Source organism: Diceros bicornis, chromosome 17 (assembly GCF_020826845.1).
Source record: "Diceros bicornis minor isolate mBicDic1 chromosome 17, mDicBic1.mat.cur, whole genome shotgun sequence".
In the NCBI taxonomy this organism is placed as follows: domain Eukaryota; kingdom Metazoa; phylum Chordata; class Mammalia; order Perissodactyla; family Rhinocerotidae; genus Diceros; species Diceros bicornis.
This window is the reverse complement of record NC_080756.1, coordinates 34933865-34956407: the sequence shown is the minus strand read 5'-3', so window position 1 is coordinate 34956407 and position 22543 is coordinate 34933865. Positions and strand designations below refer to the sequence as shown.

At 37.9% G+C, this 22543-nt stretch overlaps 1 protein-coding gene and 1 pseudogene across 4 annotated transcripts in view; both read left to right on the top strand.

Moving 5' to 3' along the window:
- Positions 1-2: 2 nt before the first annotated feature.
- Positions 3-22543, top strand: part of CCDC91 (coiled-coil domain containing 91) — a 338801-nt gene continuing 316260 nt past the window's right edge. For 3 of the 4 annotated variants that reach the window (XM_058558585.1, XM_058558587.1, XM_058558584.1), the window contains exon 1: positions 3-66. The gene's annotated coding sequence lies outside the window, so the exon portion shown is untranslated. The remainder of the gene's footprint in view (positions 67-22543) is intronic. The other variant, XM_058558588.1, reaches the window with a different exon arrangement.
- Positions 17592-19627, top strand: LOC131416223 (uncharacterized; annotated as a pseudogene).

Here is a 22543-nt window from a genome sequence, read left to right as displayed (position 1 = left end):
GGCTCACCTGGCGGCGTCGGGGAGCGGCACGGCGGCGGCGGCGGTGGCAGCGGGAGCGGGGAGCAGGTAAATGGATGCTGGCCTTCCGGGCCTGGGTCTGGGGGCCGAGGCCGCGCGAGGCGGGCGGCGCTCCCGGAGGCGGCCTGGGCGCGGGCCGGGAACGCCACACCCGGGCGGGGAGCGCGGCCGGGCTTCCGCCGCCCGCCTGCTCCGGCCTCGCCCCCGGAGGTCGCCGGGCCCCGGAGTCGGGGGGCGTGACCCGCCTCGGGCTGGAACGGAGCCTCGCTCCTCGGCAGGGAATGCCGACCCGTGCTTGTTCTCACCGGCAGGTTTCGGCCCCTGCACGTTCTAGAAGCGAAAGTCTGCGCAGAAGTACACGTGATTATTGTGTCACCAAAGCTCCCACTGAACGGAGACTTTGATTCTTGCCCAGTTTTCACCGATCGCGCTGGATTATGTTTCCCCTTCTACTTTGCCAAGTACAGCAGGGTTAAAGCTCTACAACGTCGTCAGTGACATTACTTTATAGTTACTTTGGGCCACATGTTGCAATAAATGCATTTCGGGGTTAAGGCAAGAGCCAGTAATTTTCCAAGTGGCGAGGCATCCCTCATCCCCGTGAGTGCGCCCCCTTTCCCCACAATAAAGATGTTTCGTGCATCTGCTCGTGATGTGTACTGCAGAGGAACGCTTTGGACGTGAAACCTATTTTTGGCTTCACTTTGAGGAGTGGCAACTCTATGAAAAGCAGAGCTGAGTGGGTTTTTGGTAGGATGATGTGCTGCTGGTACTCTCACTTGCTTCCCTGATGAGAGTTGGGGCAGAGCCTGATTTCCTGGAGGGTAAATTCCTGGCCACAGCTGTGGGTGACTCAGCCGCCCCGTAACCGACTCTTTTCCTTTCCAACCCCCTCTGAACCATGCAGATGCTGATGCCACCTTCCTCTCCAAATATTTATCCGGGCTGCAGTTGGATGATGGCTTTTGGAAGTAGTTCGCATGTTGCGTGGTGGAGTGATTGGCTTGGGCTAACATTTCACCCCACAATTTGAGGTGGGGATTAATACCTAGAATACCTAGAATACGTAGAATTAATACCTAGAATATTAAGTTGGGTAGGGTGAAGGGACTGACAATAAATTCGCTTTGTTTTCTGCCATCGGAGAGCTATACACTTCTAATCATCCTCTTTGCCCTCTGCTACAGTTTCTGTTGCATTGAGGGGATTGGCTGTACTGTGTCTGTTAGGTAAATGGAGCACGGGGGATGCCAGGGAGAGTGCACCTGTGTGGTACTGGCTAGCCAGTAAATTGTGTGATAGAGAATTGCTCTGGTTACAAAGTTTGATATCCTCCAGGCTGGCTAGGAGGTTGTTCTGTGGGCTGGGAAATCTTATTATGAACTGGTTTCCTGGCAACAGTATAAGCCAAATGGAATAAACATAAAAAATACAAAGTGATGAAAGTAACAACTTACCTCTTAACTTTTATTAAATGGAAAAGTGTATCTTCTTATTGGAGTGATGGGCCCCAAACTTCTGAGAGCTTTTTGTTTGTTTATTTTAAACATCTTAATACTTAATACCAGACAAAAAAGAAACTACAAATGTCCTCACAGAGAGTGGCAGTAAAAAAAAGAAGAAAGGTGGTCACCAGTTAGCTGGTCTGAAACTTAAATGGACAAATAGGAACTTGCCTATAAGAGGCATTTTATGTTAACCCCTAGCTGTAGCTGTTAAGATTTGTAAAGTATATATAATTTTTATGAATGAAGAAAGCTATTTGAAGGTTTATTTTCTTTCTCTGGATAGCAGAAGTTGGGATGGAAATGCATTGGGGGTGGATGAAACTGTTTCCATTAGTGAATTGGAAGGGGAGGGTTTAGTAAGTTGTTTCCAAATTCTAGTTCATAATCACAGTGCTACTTTATTAACCTGTTCCTTGTGACTTTTGGTCTTTCTTGAAAGCTCATCAATTTTCTTATTTTGTGTCCAATGAGACTTCAATAAAAAAGGCAACTGTGTTGAGATGAGCTCTTTGTATCAATGTCTGTTTCCTATTTACTAATGATAAATCAGTTTTTTTGAGTCACAATATTTCTAAGGATTTTTGGTTTCTCCACTGTCTCTCCCCTACCCCTATACCCAGCAAGCTGGGTTTAGCTCATTTAAATTTTTTTTTTTTTTGGTGAAGAAGATTGGCCCTGAGCTAACACCTGTGCCAATCTTCCCCTGTTTTGTATGTGGGACTGCACCACAGCATAGCTTGATGGATGGTATGTAGGTCTGCACCTAGGATCCAAACCCCCAAACCCTGGGCCGCTGAAGCAGAGCGCACTAACTTAACCACTACACCACCAGGCTGGCCCCTGTTTCATTTAATTTGATGCATATTTTTCAAAAGGATATGTCCTATGTCTTTTAAAATTTAGCTTTACTGAGACATCGTTTACAAGTAAAAAAACCTGTTTTAGTGTCTCGTTCTATAAACTGATAAATGCATGTAGTCGTGTAACCACCACCACAATCCAGACAAAGAACATTTCTGTCATTCCAAAAAGTTCTCTCAGGCCCCTTTTTAAGTTAGTTCCCTCCTCTCACCCCTAGGTCCTGGCAACCACTCATCTGTTCTCTGTCCCTATAGGAATGCAGAATTTGTTTCTGGTTTCTTTCATCTAATGCTTTTGTGATTCATCCATATGATGCATGTATCAATGCTTTGTTGTTTTTTTTTATTGCTGAGTACTATTTCATTGTATGAATATATCACAATTTGTTTATCTATTCACCAGTTGATGGACATTGAGGTTCTTTCCAGTTTTTGGTATTTAGGAATGAAGCTGCTGTAAACGTTCATGTACAGTTCTTTGTACATTCATGGTCTTTGTGTAGACGACATATGTTTTCATTTCTTGTGGTTAAATATTTAGGAGTGGAATTCTTGGATCATGTGGCAAATATTTGTTTAACTTTATAAGAAATTACCAAACTATTTTCCGAGATAGCTGTTTCATTTTGCATCCCTATCAGTGATGTTTGATGGTTCTGGTTGCTCTGCATCCTGGTCAGCATTTGTCATTTTATTTTTTTTTAATTTTTAAATTTTTATTTTTTGTGAGGAAGTTTAGCCGTGAGCTAACATCTGTTGCCAATCCTCCTCTTTTTGCTGAGGAAGATTGGCTCTGGGCTAACATCTGTGCCCATTTTCCTCTACTTTATATGTGGGACGCCTGCCACAGCATGGCTTGATAGTGGTGCATAGGTCCGCACCTGGGATCTGAACTCCGGCAAACCCTGGGCTGCCAAAGCAGAGCGTGCGAACTTAACCACTATGGCACCTGGCTGGCCCCTGTCATTTTATTTTTAATTTAGCTATTCTATTAGGTATTTAGTGCTATCTCACTGATGTTTTAATTTGAATTTTCGTATTGAATAATATGTTGAATATCTTTTCATGTGCTGTTATTTGCTGTCATTTGCTACCTGTATATTTTCTTTGGTGAAGTGTCTGTTCAAATCTTTTGTCTATTTTTTATTGGATTATTATCTCATTGAGTTGTAAGAGTTTTATATAGTCTGGATACAAATCTTTTATCTCATGTGTGTTCACAAATATTTCCTTTCAGTCTGTGGTTTGTCTTTTCATTTTCTTAATGCTGTCTTTAAAAGAGCAAGTTTTAAATATTGAAGAAGTCCAGTATATCATTTTTTTTTCTTTTATGGTTAGTGCTTTTGTGTTCTATCTAGGAAATTTTGCCTAACTCAAAGATGCAAAGATTTTTTTACTATGTTTTCTTCTAGAACTTTTATAGTTTTATAGTATACCTTCAGGTCTATGATTTATATTGATCAATTTTTGATTAATTTTTGTATTGGGTGCAAGATATGGGTGAAGGTTCTCTCTCTCTCTCTTTTTGTCCAGTTTGTCCAGCACCATTTATTGAAAAGGCTATCCTTACTATCCTTTCTTCAGTAAATTTTCTTGGCACTTTTATTAAAAATCAGTTAACTATGTATGTGTGGATCCATTTCTGGACTCTGAATTCTGTCCCGTCATTCTATGTATCTCTTCTTTGGCCAAAACCACCCTGTCTTCATTACTGTAATTTCATAGTATGTCTTGAAATTAGGAAGTCTGAATCTTCCAACTTTATTGTTCTTTTTCGAAATTGTTTTGGGTATCCTAGCTCCTTTTCCTCCCATGTAAATTTTTAGAATCAGCTTATCTATTTGTATAAAAAAGCATTGTGAGATTTTGATTGAGGATACATTGAAGCTATAGATAAACTTTGGGAGAAATGACATCTTAATATTGTTTTCTAATCCATTAATAAAATATCTTTCTCTCTTAGGTCTTTTATTTTTCTTACTAATGTTTTGAAGCTTTCAGCATAAAAATCTTGTGCATATTTTGTTATATTTGTATCTAAGCTTTCATGTTATTTGGTGCTGTTGTAAATGGGAATTTTATTTTGTATTGACCTTGAATCCTCAATCTTGTTAAATTCACTTAGTAGTAGTGGTAACTTTTGTAGACTCATTAGGATTTTCTACGGAGACAATCTTGTTGTCTGTCAAGAGAGACAGTTTTATTTCCTGTTTTCTTATCTGTTTGCCTTTTATTTAGTTTTCTTGTCTCATTGCACTGGCTAGGACCTCCGGTATGCTGTTGAATAGGACAAGTAAGAGCAGACGTTCTTGCCTTATTTCTCATCTTAGTTGGGAATGCATGTAGTCTTTTACCATTAAGAAGTTAGTTGTAGGTTTTTTTGTAAATACAGTTTTCATCAGGTTGAGGAAGTTTTTTTTAGCTTCTAGTTTGCTGAGAATTTTTTAAAAATCATGAATGAATATTGTATTGCATTTATGATTGTGGAAATTATAGTTGATTTAATAGAAAATTAAAAAATAAAGAAAAAAGTTAACCCGTTTCCATTAATATGAGATAACTCCTGCTAATATTTTGCTGGCTTTTCTTTCAGTCTTTTTCTTTTGCAAACATTTTTAAAACAAAATTGTAAATATTGTTTTATGTTTTTTCCTTTTCACTCAGCATTACATTGTGAGTGCTTAGTACATCATGAACATTTTGAGAACTTGATTTATAAGTTCTTGATTTGTAGTTAAGATAGTTGTTTTCCCCATTAGAATTAATGTTAAATTTTTGTGCATAACTCTGATAAGATTCTTTTAATTGATGTTGAAAAATGTGGTTATCACTCTAAGTCTATGAAATTTTTTCGGATTCTTAATATACATTGCCCCTTTGTTTCAGTTGATATTCTTAGAATTTGTCCTCTGGGCTACTTATTGTAGTAAATTTTGGAGCGAAACGTGGTAGGTGGTAGTCGGTATTGTTGACTTTTTTGGACATCATTTTAAGGTAGAATTCTAGAATTTCGGAAACTCAGTTCCTTAGATTTTATCTAGTTCAAACCATTTATTTTACAGGTTTAGAGTCTGGAATAATTAAATGACTTTTCTATTCACATTATTATTTTACTGCAAATGATCTGCATGGAATTCCTGATGTATTTTGTGTAATGTAAAATACTACCAATGTTCTTTTGATAAGAATTATAGAAATCTTTGTGCCTAGCATCATGCAAACACCCTTTATGTATGTTGTTTTATTGAATTTCAATTAGTACCTTTTGAGGTAGCTAGTATTTTTCCCATTTAATAAACAAGGAAACTGAGTCTCAGACAAGTGAGCAAACTTATCCAAGGTTGCATTAATAGTAAGTAGTAGAGCTGGGGTTTAATCACAAGTCTTCCTGAATCTGCTTTTATTCATAGGCTACACTGCCAATGTCGAGTTCTTGTAAACATTTTGTATATAGATCTTCTTCGACTTACGATGGGGTTACATCCTGATAAACCCATCATTAAGTTGAAAATACATTTAATACCCCTAACCTGCTGAACATGATAGCTTAGCCTAGCCTACCTTAAACGTGCTCAGGACACTTACGTTAGCCTGCAGTTGGGCAAAATTATCTAACACAAAGCCCATTTTGTAATAAACTGTTGAATATCTCACAAAATTTATTGAATACTGCACTGAAAGTGGAAAGCAGAATGGTTGTATGGGTACAGAATGGTTGTAAGCCTATCGGTTGTTTACTCTTGTGATCATGTGGTTGGCTGGGAGCTGCGGCTTGCTGCCCTTGCCCCTCCCTGGCAGCACGAGACGGTATTGTATTGCATACCGCTAGCTGAGGAAAAGATCAGAATTCAAAATTTAAAGTACAGTTTCTACTGAATGCATATTGCTTTTGCACCATCATAAAGTCAAAAAATTGTAAGTTGAGGGCCGGCCCCGTGGCTTAGCGGTTAAGTGCGCGTGCTCCGCTACTGGTGGCCCTGGTTCGGATCCCGGGCGTGCACCAACGCACCGCTTCTCCGGCCATGCTGAGGCCCCGTCCCACATAGAGCAACTAGAAGGATGTGCAGCTATGACATACAACTATCTACTGGGGCTTTGGGGGAAAAAAAAGGAGGAGGATTGGTGATAGATGTTCTTCTTCTGGTATTCCTCAGCAAAAAAAACAGGAGGATTGGCATGGATGTTAGCTCAGGGCTGATCTTCCTCACAAAAAAAAAAAAAATTGTAAGTTGAACCATCATAAGTCAGGGACCATCTGTATATTGTGCTTATTCTGAATCTATTAATTTTAATGCTTAGAATAAACTCATTAAGTAAATTAATAAATCAACATGAGACAGTATCAGTTACTTCTAAAATGTTTATCCAAATTTATGTCCTTTTATGTTTTCTCATTTTAAATTAGTTTAGACATTTCTGACCTGTACCCTCTTTCCCCCCCTGTTAAATCCCAATAAGTGGTACAAAGACTATTGTTAGCTATATGCCGTATAATCCTACTTAAAGAGTTAGGGATACATTTACTAGCAGAGGATACAACAATTTTTTTTATTTTGAAATGAGAAGAATTTTTTTTTATTACAGGTTTAATAGATGAAGATCAGCCAAGAATGTTAGCTGCTTTAAAATGCAGCATGTTATAATTCTAGTGAAACTATTTTCCTTAGAAGGGTGTGTTTGCATTGTGGTATTTACATAACGCAGTCCAATACATGTAGTCATATAGACTAACTATATGAATGAAATAACCACTATTTTGTAAAGTGTGAAATGACTTTTTCCTGGTATTCAGAGACGATTGACTTTCTTCTCCCTTTGCCAGCCTTGCTAACATAGAGCATGTGCATCTCCTACCAAAAGTAGGCCTACATAATGGAGAGGCCAGCCAAATTGCCTTTTACGTTGTGTCCAACCTTGTGGTAAAAGATGGTCTACACGATCATTTCAAGATGCTTTACTTTTATATTATGAGAATTCAGAACTTCTGCAACTGTGGTAAAGACAGCGCTGCAGTATTATTCAAGATCCATTAATCTATGAATATGCTTCACTGATGGGAGCGTAATGAATATTAGTAAAAATTACGTGCTTAGACATCAGTAAAAGATAGTGATTAAAGGTGAGATTAAGTATCATTATTTTAATTATGAATTTAATAAAGACAACTTAAAATGAGGTTATACCTTTTATTCGCAGTTTGCCCAAAGTGGGCTTGAAAAATTGAAAATAAGCCTACAAAAGCTGAATGGCATTAAATGGACCACCCTGAATCAGAAGACAAGTTGAAATGAATACTTACTTTCTATTCTGCTGAATGGGAAAGTATTTGTTTAATAACTGGTGATAGTTTTCTTGAGGCATTTAGATATTTTAAGTTTCTTTTTTTGTGTGTTATGCAGAAGAGACATATATTTATTAATTTCTTTTTAGGACTAGCTTCTGCTTAAAGCGAATGGTGTTTTCAGATGTCACTTGCTCATTTAGTATATTTGATTTTTTCCAGTTGTCATGTTAGTTAAGAATACTTGTATAGTACTTTTTGTTGCAAGAACCTTTTGTAGGAGACTTTATTGTCATTGACATACTGAGTTGGTTTTTTATAGTTCCAAAGTTGGATGTTATTGATCTTGCTTCTTTTGTTGTCAGTAGGAGAAGAAAGGAATGCCTCAAGGTTATTCTCAGTGTCACAGTCATGAACATAAAAAGTGACTCCCATGTGATTGATGAGAAGTGCTCTGATCACTCCGAGTCCTCTCAGATTGCAAAATGTTGTTTTATTGTATGATTCCTACAAAATACTTAGGAGTAGAAAATCTTAAGAACGAGTGAAATAATATGTACGTGAGATTTTTAGATGATTTTTTTTCTCTCACATAGAAAGGCCATGAATATTATCATCATAGTTACTTTCATTTGAGCAAAATAATTCAGCATATAGTTCCTGGTGGTGAATTGGGAATCATAGGGCTGGATCTGACTCTTTAATCAGCATATATTTTTTCCTGCTCTTAAAATCATTCCAGAGTGCATCTGTTGATGATGAGTGTGTGTGTACTTTGGGAAGTACACTGTGGGAAGTTTTTGGCCATTATTTCTTCAAATATTCTTTCTGCCCCTTTCTTTTTCTCTTCTTCTGGGACTCGCATAGTGCGTATGTTGTCATGCTTAATGGCTTCCCACGGGTCTCCGAAGGCTCTGTTCATTTTCTTCATTCTTTTTGTTTTCTTTCTCAGACTGATTAATCTCAATTGAGGAAGCCTAGACATTGGATGAGCAGTCTATCTATCTATGTATCTATCTGTGTATCTATCTTATCTATCATCTATTGAGTGTATTTATTGAGTGTATAACACACCATATTAGACATATGGAAAAGAAGCAGAGGCATTTAGAAGGGCAAAGAACAATCAAGGAAGAAACTGGAGTCATAAGACAAAAGCTTTAAGTAACAGTAGTAACAGAAAGTTGGAGTTAGAAAGGAGGGATTATTAATGGGCTGAGAGAATAAAGAGGGGTTGGAATACTAGAAATTTCAGTAGGGGTGAATGGCAGTTTCAGTAGGAGTGATAGAGTAGTATTAATAGAAGTATACAAAGTTGTAGTAAGAAACTGAGATTTCAGAGGTTAAGATCCTGGAATTGAAGCTCTTATGTCAGTATCACAAATATCATCATAGTGACTACCTGTGTTGATGGCCCAATTATTCAATGATATATTGCAATATATATATAACAATATATGATAGTGTAGCAATAATAGTAGCCACTATTGTTAAGTGTCTGTAATGTACCAGGCACTGCACTGGATACTTTTCAAACATTTTCGTAAATATGTCTTTTTTATTAACTTTTTTATTGAGGTGAAATTCATGTCACATAAAAGTAATCATTTTAAACTGTACAATTAGTGGCATTTAGTACATCCACAATATTGTGGAACTCTGTCTAGTTCTAAAACATTTTCATCACCCCAGAAGGAAACCCTGCACCCATTAAGCAGTCATTCCCTCGTCCCGCTTTTCCCCAGCCGCTAGCAAACACCAGTCTGCTTTCTCTCTATGGATACACCAAGTCTGGATATTTCGTATAAATGGAATCATACAATGTGTGATCTTTTGTGTCTGGCTTCATTCACTGAGCATAATGGTTTTGAGGTTCATCCACATTGTATCAATACTCCGTTCCTTTTTTGTTGTATGTGTGTACTACTCTTAGCACACTGTGTTTATCCATTTGTCTGTTGATGGACGTTTGGATTTTCCAACCTTTTTGCTGTCATGAATAGTGCTGCTATGAACGTTTGTACCATTATGTGTTTGAGTACTTGTATTCAGTTTTCTTGGGCATGTATCCACAAGTGGAGTGCTGGGTCGTGGGGTCATTTTATGTTTACCTTTTTGAAGAACTGCTAAGGTATTTCCAAAGTGGCTGTATCATTTTACCTTCCTACAAGCAATGTAGGAGGGTTCCAGTTTTTCCACGTTTGCCAACACTTGGTATTTTCCTTTTTTTTTTTTGATTATAGATGTCCTAAAGGGTGTGAACTGCTACCTCATTGTGGTTTGGGTTTGTATATCCCTAGTGATGATATTGAGCATTGTTTTATGTGTTTTTTGATTATTTTTATCTCTTTCTTAGAGAACTATGTGTTCAAGTCTTTTGCTCATTTTAAAATTGAACTGTTTTTGTTGTTGAGTTTTAAGAGTTCTTTATATATTCTGGATACTAGACCCTTATTAGATATATGATTTGCAAATATTTTCTCCTATAGATTGTCTTTTCTCTTTCTTGATAATGTCCTTTGATAGATAGAAGTTTTACATTTTGATTAAGTCCAATTTATCTATTTTTTCTTTTGTTACCTGTGCTTTTGGTGTCATACCTAAGAATCCATTGCCAAATCCAAGGTCATGAAGATTTACCCCTGTTTTTTTCCTAAGAGTTTTATAGTTTTAGCTCTCATATTTAGGTCATTGATCCATTTTGAGTTAAGTTTTGTTTATTGTGTGAGATAGGGGTTCTATGAAAATTTTTAGTTAAATATTTGCAACATTTAAATAATAATACTATATATATATATATATATATATATATGTTTTATTGTTGTCATTAGTGCCATCAATCAATTTCAACTCCTAGTGACCTGGGCACAGCAGAGCGAAACCTTGCTTGGTCTTTTTTGCTCCATCCTCTCAGACACCTTCCAACACTATATTAGACAATGCCTTGCTGCTATTCATAGGGTTTTCATGGCCAGTTTTTTGGAAGTGGGTGGCCAGGTCCTTCTTCCTAGTCTGTCTTAGTCTGGAAGCTCCACTGAAACCTCTCCACCATGGGTGATCTTGCTGGTATTCGAAATACTGGTGGTATAGCTTTTAGCATCACAGCAACATGCAGCTGCCGCAGTGTGACAGCTGACAGATGGGTGATGTGGTTCCTTGACTGGGAAACGAATCTAGGCTGTGGTGGTGAGAGTGTTGAATATTAACCACTAGACCACCAGGGCTGGGTATATATACATTTTAGCACCCACTTATATAGAGCTTACATATTCTGGGCACTGTTCCAAGGATTTTACAAATATTAACTCATTTAATTGACATCCAGTGAACTTACCACTCATTTTTTCTAATCTTAACATTGCCCTTTGCTTTATATTTTTTTAAGAGGAAATATCACTGTTGATAAAATTTAAACCCTTGAACCCATCCTCAAGTTTACTGATTCTCTAGTATTCCAGAGAGGAGTACTATTCTGAAGTTGTAATTTATCATTTCTTATATGACTTTTTAACTTTACTGTGGGTGTGTATCCATAAACAGTATGTGGTGGTGTCTTACTTTTTAAAAAACTTCATGAAAATGGTATCATATTTTATGCATTTTGCTGCTACCTCCTCTGTTCATTTTAACAATACATTTATGAAATATATCGATGTTTTACATATAACACTAGTTTATTCATGTTCACTGCTTTATCACGTTGTCTGACTTTTATTAATTATTAATCAATTTTCTCTCTTAATGGACCTTTAGGTTATTTCTACTATTTTGCTATTTTAAATAATGCGGCAATGAATTTTCTTCTTCATCTTCTCCTGTGCACGTGAGGGAATTTCTCTAGGGTCTGCCATAGAATTTGCTGGTTTTTAGGGTATGAACATCTTCAAATTAGATATCGCTAAATTACTCTTCAAAGTCATTGTTCCAATTTTTGCTCTCGCCATTAGTATCTGAGAGTGTGGCTCTTCATCCTTGCCAATCCGTGATCTAATTAGTGTTGTATTTTTCGCTAATCTGATGGGTGTAAATCTCATTGTCATTAACATATCTCTGTCCCTGATTACTAGTGACATTGAACATTTGCCCATGTATTTATTGGTCACATGGATAATTCTCTGAATTCCCTATGCATATATCTGTGATTTTAGTGGGGTTTTAGAAGAGAATGGTAGTAAACATGGATATTCATTACTCCATATGTACTGGAATTGTCTCCTACTCATTCTTTAGGTTTTTAGCTCAAGATTTATGCTTGTGGAAAAGCTTGCCTGACCTTCCAGAGAAGTTCAGATTCTTTTTTCCTCTTAATCTTTGTAACACCTGTGTGGTTGCATGTGTTTTTATAGCTTATGTCTCTCTCTCTTTGTGACACTTTAAGTTCCATGAGGGCAAGGGCAAATTTGCTTATCGTTGTATCTCTAGCACCTAGCAGGTGCCTTGAACATAAAACATGTTAGTTAATATTTGTTGAGTTAATGATTAAAAGGGAAAATGAATGATACGTAAGGGGAACTGATATAAGCCATTTTGAATCAAGAGCTGTGGCATCTGAGGACATGAAAGCATGGGAATGGTTAGGAGATTTTAACACTGTTAAGCTTTAATCGTGGTTTACATTATATATGGGTATTGTCTTCCCTAACCTAAGACAATGGTTTTATTGATTGTTGTATTCTTCAGTGGCACATAGTTGGTTTTCATTAAATAACTGTTGGATGAATGAAAATCTTTGAGTGACTTACAGACATTTAGAAAATGGATGCTCCAAACCTTGGGTTCTTGATAGTGTACCACTCTGCATATTGATAATGAAATATTCAGTTATCTCCCAAAAATGACTGGTATGCAATATTTTGTGTCTTTGAATCTAAGGTATGTCTCTTGTAGACAGTACCTAGTTGCTTTTTATCCATTTTGCCAATTTCTGCCTTTTGATTAGAGTGTTTAACCCATGTGTAGTTAATGTAATTACCAATAAGGTAGGATTTATGCTTGCCTTTTTACTATTTGTTTTTGTATGTCTTAAGTGTTTTTTTTTCCTTAAAGCTCCAGTACTGCTTTCTTTTTTATTAAATAGATATTTTCTACTGTGCCATTTTAATTCCCTTATTGTTTCTTTAACTATATACTTTTTGAGTTATTTTCTAGTGGTTGCCCTGGGGATTACAAATAACATCTTAATTTGTAACAGTCTATTTGCTGTCTAGTTTGGATTAATACCAACTTCATCTCAAATTTATAAAAAGTTTGCTCCTATATAGTTCCATTTCCTCCCCTTCTTTTGTGCTACTATTGCAAAAATTACATCTTTCTCATTGTATGCCTATCAACACAGATTTGTAGTTTTTGCTTCATGCTGTTGTCTTTTGAATCAGATAGGAGAAAAAAGACTAACAAATAAATATACCTTTATACTGTCTTTTATATTTACCTATGTAGTTACCTTTACTGGTGCTCTTTATTTCTTTATGTGGTTTCAAGTACTGTTTATTGTCCTTTCATTTCAGCCTGAAAGACTCCCTTTGGTATTTCTCATAGATAAGATCTGCTGGTGATTAATTCTCTCTGTTTCTGTTTATGTGGGAAAGTCTTAATTTCTTCTTCCTTTTTTAATATTAGTTTTGCTGGATATAGAATTCTTGGTTGACAGTCTTTTTCTTTCAGCACTTTCAATGTGTCATCCCACTGCCCTCTGGCCCCGTGGTTGTTTATGAGAAATAAGATTAAAAATCTTATTGTGGGTTCCTTGTATGTGATGAGTTCTCTCTTGCTGCTTTCAAAATTCTCTTTTTGTCTTTGACATTTGAAAGTTTGATTATGACACATTGAAGTGTGGATCTCTTTAAGTTTATCCTACTTGGAAATTGTTGAGTTCTTGGATGTATAGAGTAATATTTTTCATCAAATTTGTGAAATTTTCTAGCATTATTTCTTCAGATATTCTTTCTACTACTTTCCTTCTCTCCTCTCTTTCTGGTACTCTTGTTATGCATATGTGTATGTTGGTATGCCTGATGGTTTTCCACAGGTCTTTGATACTCTGTACATTTTTCTTCATTCTTTTTTCTTTCTGTTCCTCAGACTGGATAATCTCAATTGACCTATCTTCAAGTTTACTGATTCTTTCTTCTGCCAGCTGAAATGTGCTGTTGAGGCCTTCTAGTGAATTTTTCATTTCGGTTAGTGTACTTTTCTACTCCAGATTTTCTATGTGTTTCATTTTTGTAAATCCTGTTTTTTCATTGATATTCTCTATTTTGTGAGACGTTGTTGTCATACTTTCCTTTAGTTATTTAGGCATGGTTTCCTTTGGTGATTTGAGACTATATCTGTGAACATATTTAAAGTAGTTGATTTTAATGTCTGTCTAGTAAGTCCAATATCAGGGTTTCCTCAGGAGCTGTTTCTGTTGACTGCCTTTTTTCCCTCTGTGTATGGGCTAAACTTTCTTGTTTCTTTGCATGTCTCATAATTTTGTTGAAGACTAGACATTAAAAAATTTGCGTGTGTGTGTATGTATGTGTGTGTGTGTGTGTGTGTGTATAAATAAAACGTGGCAGCTCTGGAAATCAGATTCTTTCCTCTCTAGGGTCTGTTATTATTGCTGTTTGTTATTTCTGTTGTTTCTATTTGCTTGTTTAGTGACTTAGTGAACTCTTTATGTAAACTCTGTATTCTTTGTCTTGTGTGGCCACTGAGTATTATTAGCTGTTGTATTATGTCATTTCATCTTATATAATTGGGTCAAGTTAAAAAGAGGAAATCTTAGGGCTTGTGAAAGATGATTAAAAAGTTAATTGAATTATCAAAATGATTATGCTGAAAGGAGAAAGTTAAGAAACATTTATTGAACACTTACTATGTGCTATGCTTAAACATATTTCTTGGAGAAATTGGATTTTCTGATTAATGGGATTTCCTAGTAAAGAAAGACAACCAGAAGCCCCAGGTTTTGTTTTGTTTTGTTTATTTAGTGAAAATCTCTAAACTTGTACCTGTGGATTTTAATACCTTAGTAATTAAAGGCAACTGAACTTTTTTTCCCCTCAGCATTTAACTAGATTGGCTTAGCATCTTCTAGTACCTGAGAGCCAGAATCGAGAATATTATTTCCAGTCCTATCGAAGAGATTGGGATGATTGTTGCCTTCAAACAGTTGATAAGAACATGGGGTTAAAATGTAGTTGTATTATATCTTTGGGTTCTTAGAATGTGAACATGTGTGACATTTTATATTTTACTTAATTTGCTTTACCTTTCAATTTGAGGAAGATAGAAATGGTTTGCTAATGTTGTAAATGATTACTAGAGATGCTTTTTTATACTCACATTAGCCTGTCCTGAGATACGTTTATTTTTCTTTGCGGTGAAGCATACTGACATTTCTTGGGAAATAATGCTATATTTCACGATTCAGAATGCAAAATTAGCACTTCCCCAAACAAGCAATTTCAAGTTTCCACACTGGTCGTGGATTTAAGGATATAAAGAACCTGCTTTATATTACTAAATTTTTCACAAGAGAGAGTCAGGTTAGGTAACTTCTAAGATGTGTTTCTCTCTTTTCTTTACTCCTCTTAGTATGTTTGAATCATGTGTAGTTTTGGGCCAGATATTTATTTACTTATTTATCACCAGACAGATGATGTCCCACGTTTGGGTCCCATATTGCTGCCAAAGCCTCACTGTAAAGTTGCCGAAGTTGATAGAGTGGGTTTCTAGAAGTATAGCTAGTTCTTCTCTGGTGTCTAGTTAATGTAAAATATGAAAACACCAACCAAAGACATTTATACACAATTAAAGGAACTTAGTAAATAAAACTTATTGGTGTCAGTGCCGTCACCCAATAGCTAGCATTTTTTGGATTTGGGTATATATTTACTCAGTAGAGGAACATAACATGGTCAGTTTCTGTAGGCATTTCTGTAGGATCCTGACATTAGGGAAAAAATGTTGAGAGTGCCTAGATTGCCTTATGGGAAAGCCTTGAACATCTAGCTAATGGCTTCGTTAGTCTTTATAATGGTGAAGAGGAAAAGTCTTTCAAATATTGCACGTGAAGTGTCAGGTGTGTCAGGAATATATCCAATTATAGAGGGAAAGGAGAACTTTAAGTGTGGGATTTTTTTTTTCTTTTAACATGCATATTTAATTTTGTTCTTCTGGATAAATTTGAGTCTAGATGCATTTGAAGTTTTTTATGGATAAAATTAGTATTCTATTACTTATTAGGTATGGAAGTGAAAAGAAATTATAGGTGATTTATGCTATGGATGCTGGGATTCATGCTTAGGATCAGATGAAAAAGTGATCCTGCTGAGGATACTGGTATTTTCAATTAAAAAAAAATGAAAATTAGTGGTTAGAACAAGTTTTATATCATCTTGGAAAAATGTGAGCAAGCACGTCCTTTATGTGTTTCTCTTGGTAAACAAGTCTGTTTTCTGTTAAAGGGACACTATTAGCGGATTAGGACCTTTGATAGATACATAAACAAGGATTTCATAACTGTCAAAACTGAGTTAGTGAAAGTTAAAATAATGGACAACTGAGATATGTTGAGAAGCAAAATTCAGTTGTGTAGAAATCTTTGTTGAGCTCTGGCTATATTTCAAGAACCTGTACTAGGCCCTGGACAATACAGAAATAAATGCTGCTTGGTCTTCAAAGACCTCATAGTCAAGTAGGTGAGAGTAATATAAACTAATACATTATGGTAAGGGTGCTGATTGGGAAGGAATGGGATCCTGAAAGTTGTAATAGGGGAAGACCTTGATGAAGCTGGAGGCATTGAACCCCTAAATTTTGATGAGTATTTTTGCCAGTGGGAGCATGCTCCCTACCCTCAGTGGTAGTGGCCTCCCCACCCCCAATGGGAGCTACTTCCACACCCCTAGTGGGAGTGGCCTCTCTCCCCCTGTCTGAGGTTTGAGGGGATTAATTCTGCATTGTCCAAGGAAACTATAATGGCTTCCTCTGAGGCGGTTGCCATGTAAGACAATGCTGATCTCAGGACTCTCCCCCACCACCCCTCTTTGCTTCTAGACCTATAACTAGACTCAGATTCCAGCAGGCCACTAAAGGTGAAGTACAAAATGTGACCCATGAGGATATGTGGTACACTACTTGAGTTTTCTAATTTATACAGACAGAAATCTGGGGAACATGTGTGGGAATGGATACTAAGGGTGTGGGATAAGGGTGGAAGGAACATAAAGTATAATCAGGCAGAACTTATTGATATGGACTCACTATCTCACAGAAATTCTGCATTTAATATTGCAGCTCGGGGAATTAGAAAGGGCTGAAATATGGACCAAAAGGTGGTGCACGGTGAGTAAATTGGAAATGCTGGACCTGCCTTGGTTTCATGTAGAGGAAAGGATTCAAAGGCTTAGGGAGATTGGAATGTTAGAGTGGATTTGTCATTTAAGACCTACTCACTCAGACTGGGAGGGTGCAGAAGACATGCCGTTCACCACTACTAAGAGAAATATATTGTGAGGGGAGCCCTGGCATCCTTGAAGAGCACTGTGATTGCTCTTCTCTGTAGGCCAGACCTTACAGTGGGAATGCAGTCACTGAATTGGTAAACCTAAATACAATGGGAGTAAATGAATTCCGGGGTAGCGGGGGCCAAATGGTGGCGCTCAACCACCAAATGCAAGGAGCATGATTTGGATGGCAGAGTCAAAGCAGCAATCAGAATACTCTGACTCATGCAGACCAATGGTGTTGGCTAGTTGATCATGGTGTTCCTATAAGTGAAATAGATAGGAAGCCTACTAAATTCTTCCTTGATCTATATAAGCAGAAAAGTTTTAGGTCAAGTGAACAGAGTCTGCTGAATCATAAAAACAGAGTCATGACCCTTTAATCAATTCTGAGACTTGAATTTTTCCAGACCCAGAACGCTTTGAATGAAGGGGAGGCAGGGTCCCCTTGAGGAAAGACCATGGTACACTGCCAAAAATTTATCCTGTCAAACTTTCTCCAGCCCTCCCTAAGGGTCCTACAGCTTTTTACCAGGGTAATTGTGCCTTGGGGAAAAGGAAATAATCAGACCTTTTGGGGACTACTGGACACTGGCTCTGAATTGACACTAATTCCAGGAGACCCAAATTGTCCTTGTGGTCTATCAGTCAGCATAAGGGTTTATGGAGGTCAGGTGATCAATGAAGTTTTAGCTCAGGTCTGTCTCACAGCAGATCCAGTAAGTCCTCAAATCCAGCCTGTGGTTATTTCCCCAGTTCCCGAATGCATAATTAGAATAGATATACTCAGCAGCTGCCAGAATCCCCACATTGGTTCCCTGACCAGTGGAGTGAAGGCTATTATGATGAGAAAGGCCAAATAGGAGCCACTATAATTGCCTCCACCTAGGAAAATAGTAAACCAAAAGCAATAAGTACCTCATTCCTGGAGGGGTTGCAGAAGTTAGTGCCACCATTGAGGACTTGAAACATGCAGGGATGGTGATTTTCACCACATCCCCGTTCATCTCATCTGTTTGGCCTGTGCAGAGGACAGATCGATCTTGGAGAATGACAATGGATTATTGTAAGCTTAGCCAGGTGGTGACTCCAGTCACAGCTGCTGTACCAGATATGGTTTTATTGCTTCATTTGGCAAGTGTCTTTTTCTCCATGCCTGTCAGTAAGGTCCAACAGAAGCAGTGTGCTTTCTACTGGCAAGATCGGCAATACACCTTCACTGTCCTACCTCAGGGGTATGTCAGCTCTCCAGCTCTATGTCATAATTTAGTTTTCATGATCCAATGCATGCCCAGCTTTCTGGCTTGGTGGGTCAGATAATACCCGTTTCATGATGGGCAGCTCATCAAATGGAAGTGGTATATATCTGATCAGACCTGAGCAGGCCCTGAAGGCACAAATGAGTTACAGGAAGAAGTGGCCCAAATGCTGATGGTCCCTACTCTGCTATAGTGTCTTCTTTTTCCCAGACTGCACCTATGGTCTCATGAGAAGTTCCCTAAGATCAGTTGACAAAGGAAGAGAAGACTCAGGCCTGATTTATAGATAGTTCTGCATGATATGCAGGCACCAGCCGAAATTGGATATCTACAGCACTACAGCTCCTTTCTGGGACATCCCTGAAGGACAGTGGTGAAGGGAAATTCTCCCAGTAGGTAGAGCATTGGTCAGTGCACCTAGTTGTTCACTTTGCTAGGATGGAGAAGTGGCCAGATGTGTGATTGTTTACTGGTTTCTGGGCTATGACCAATGGTTTGGCTGGATGGTCAGGGACCATTATGGAAAGAACACAATTGGAAAATTGGTGACAAGGAAGTTTGGGGATAGACCTCTCTGGGCAAAAAATGTGAAAATACTTATTTTCCATGTGAATACTCACCAAAGGGTGACCTCAGTAGAGGAGGATTTTAATAATCAAGTGGATAGCATGACCCATTCTATGGATACCAGTTAGTCTCTTTCCCCAGCCATCCCTGTCATTGCCCAGTGGGTTCATGAACAAAGTGACCCTGTTGGCAGGGATGGAGGTTACACATGGGCTCAGCAACATAGACTCCTACTCATCAAGGCCAGCTTGGCTATGCCTGCTGCTGAGTGCCCAATCTGTCGGCAGAGACTAACGCTGAATCCCTGATATGGCACCATTCCCTGGGGTGATCAGCCAGCTAATTGGAGGCAGGTCGATTGCATTGAACTGCTATCATCATGGAAGTGCAGCCGTTTGTTCTTACTGGAATAGACACTTACTTTGGATACGGATTTGCCTTCCCTATATGCAGTGCTTCTGCCAAAACTACCATCAGTGAGCTTCAGAATGCCTTATCTACCACCATGGTATTTCACACAGCATTGCTTCTGATCAAGGAACTCACTTCACAGCAAAAGAAGTGCAGCAGTGGGCCTATGCTCATGGAATTCACTGGTCTTATGATGTTCCGTACCTTCCTGAAGCAGTGGCTTGATAGAATGGTGAATAGCCTTTTGAAGACTAAGGTACAGCACCAGCTAGGTGTCAGTATCTTACAGGGCTGGGGCAAGGTTCTCCAGAAGGCTATATATGCTCTGAATCAGCATCCACTATATGGTGCTGTTTCTCCCATAGCCGAGATGCACAGGTCCAGGAATCAAGGGGTGGAAATAGGAGCGACACCATTCACTGTTACCCCTAGTAACCCACTAGCAAAATTTTTGGTTCCTGTTTCCGTGACTTTATGCTCTGCTGGCCTAGAGGTCTTAGTTGCAAAGGAAGGAATGCCTTCACCAGGATTCAGTGATTCCACTGAACTGGGAGTTAAGACTGCTGTCCGCCACTTTGGACTCCTCATGCCTCTGAATCAACAGGCGAAGAGGTGAGTTAATATGCTGGCTGGGGTGATTGATCCTGACTAGCGAGGGGAGATTGGACTGCTACTCCACAATGGAGGTAAGGAAGAGTATGTCTGAAATACAGGAGATCCCTTAGGGCATCTTAGTATTACCATGCCTTGTGATTAAGGTCCCTGGAAAACTACAACCCAATTCAGGGATGACTACTGATGACCCAGACCCTTCAGGAATAAAGGTTTGGGTCACCCCACCAGCTAAAGAACCACGACCATCTGAAGTGGTTGCTGAAGACAAAAGGAATACAGAATGGGTAGTAGAAGAAGGTAGTTCTAAATACCAGCTACAACCATGTGACCATTTATGGAAACCAGGAGTATAATTGTCATGAGTCTTGCCTCCTTATTTTGTTATGAATGTGTTTATGTGTGTGTATATATGGCTATATATATGTACATTATCTTTGTTTTTTTCTCCTCTTATTCCCTTATGTAACATAAGATGCACTGAATGTGTATCATAGTAATTTAAGTATTATTAATTTTACATCATAGTATTTAAATTTTGGGATATTAAGAAGAATAACATCACTCAAGGACTTTACCTCCTCTCCTGGGGAAGGAGTTACTGTGTTTCCAGTTGTACACAGGATGGTCGTAGCATGTTGGGCAGAATTATGACCTTGTTATTGTCCTTATTTGGAGATTAAGTATGGTTTAAGGAGATGTGTGTGGTGCCAAGTTAACGAGGGGTGGACTTGTGATGGTTAATTTTATATGTCAACTTCACTGGGGCATAGGGTGCCCACATATTTGATCAAACTTTATTCTTAATATGTCTGTGAGAGTGCTTCCCGATGAGATAAACATTTGAATTAGAAGACTGAGTAAAGCAGATTGCCCTCTCTAATGTGAGTGGCCCTCATCCAATTAATTGAAGACCTGAATAGAACAAAAAGCTGAGTAAGAGGGAACTTTTGCCTGTTTGCTTGAGCTGGTACATTGGTTTTCTTCTGCAGTTGGACTGGGATTTATACCATTGGCTCTCTTGGTTCTCTTGCTTTTGGATGCAGGCTGGAACTGCACCATTGTGTCTCCTGGATCTCCAGCTTCCTAACTGCTGATCTTGGGACTTTCAGCCTCCATAATCTCATGAACTTCCTTTTAATCTATTTCTCTCTCTCTGTCTCTGTCTGTCTCTCTGTTTCTCTCTCTCTCTTTAACTGGAGGACCCTAACTAATACACTCATCATAGAAATAAAAATTAAATTGACTGTTTCCTTTCCTAGTACAACCAATAGGTTGTCTTTGGCAGGGTGGAATGTCAAATACGGAGCTAATAAAAATTTTAAAGAATGAATGGTCATCTTACCACTGTATCTATCAAGAAGAGTGATCTTGTAGTTGACTTTATAAATTTCCTTCATTCCTTATAGTATCCCAAAGCCAACTTGATAAAGAAATGACTATATATACTCTATAGAAGGGGGACAAAAAAAATAATAAAATCCTTGAGATACTGAGTCCTATTATAAGGAGAATATATACTAAAACACTTAGAAATCGAGGCAAAGACCTCAGAATTAGGTTAATCATAGACACATTGAAACAGCGTACCTGTATCACCAAGTATGTTGACATTTAACAATAGTCTGTAATGATTACTGATTAATACCTGCTTTTGGCTTAAATGTATTTGGTAAAACTCAGGTACTGTTACAGCTATTGTTCTTTAAGCTTTTATTTTTACCACAATCTCATTTTAGCTTATAGAAAATAGTCATTATGCCCCTATTCTCCCTCTTGAAAGCTAAGACATTAATCAGATATACTGGGGAGATAGTTTAATGAATATAGTAAAATGGAATCCTATGCTGAATAAGGTACTTAAACAAAAAAGAGAGAGGACAAACCCATGAATAGCAGTACTCAGTACTAAGTTTGTTTTCATTTTTTTTAGAAGTAAAGTAAGCCGAAGGAGTAATCATCAAGACTATAGGATTTCCCCTTTTATGAAAAGTTTTAGGGAAAAAGAATGATTGTTTGGATACTTTCTGCATTTAAAGCTAGTTAATTACCACACATTCTTTCCATTGTGATTGTGTAGCAATGCTGAGGTCTGGAATCATGCAAATCATTTCAGAGCTTTTTTTTTTTTTTTTTAATCAACTCTCAGTAGACTTCTTTCTCTGTGTCTCTGACGTTGGATTATATAGCAAGCTTTTGTTGGTTCTCAGGCTTAGAAAATGTATAGTGATTTTGTAAGCAGAGCAAATCTTTATTTCTCCTGCTATTCAGTTACTTTAACATGGTTTCAGTAATTAAAAGAAAAAATATGTTGTGCCTCAAAAATACCGCAAAACTCAGTTATTCTGATCAAGAAAGGTGTGCCATCTTTTTGGGAGCTTGTGTGTAATGACTTGGTAGACTTTTGAATTGGAGGAGGGAACCAGAACAATTGAATAAAACACTAATTGGTTATATATGTGGAGAAGCTAGGGCATGTGTTTGTCGGAACTCTAGCATTCTTTTATGTAGTTATCTATTCTTATCCATTCTT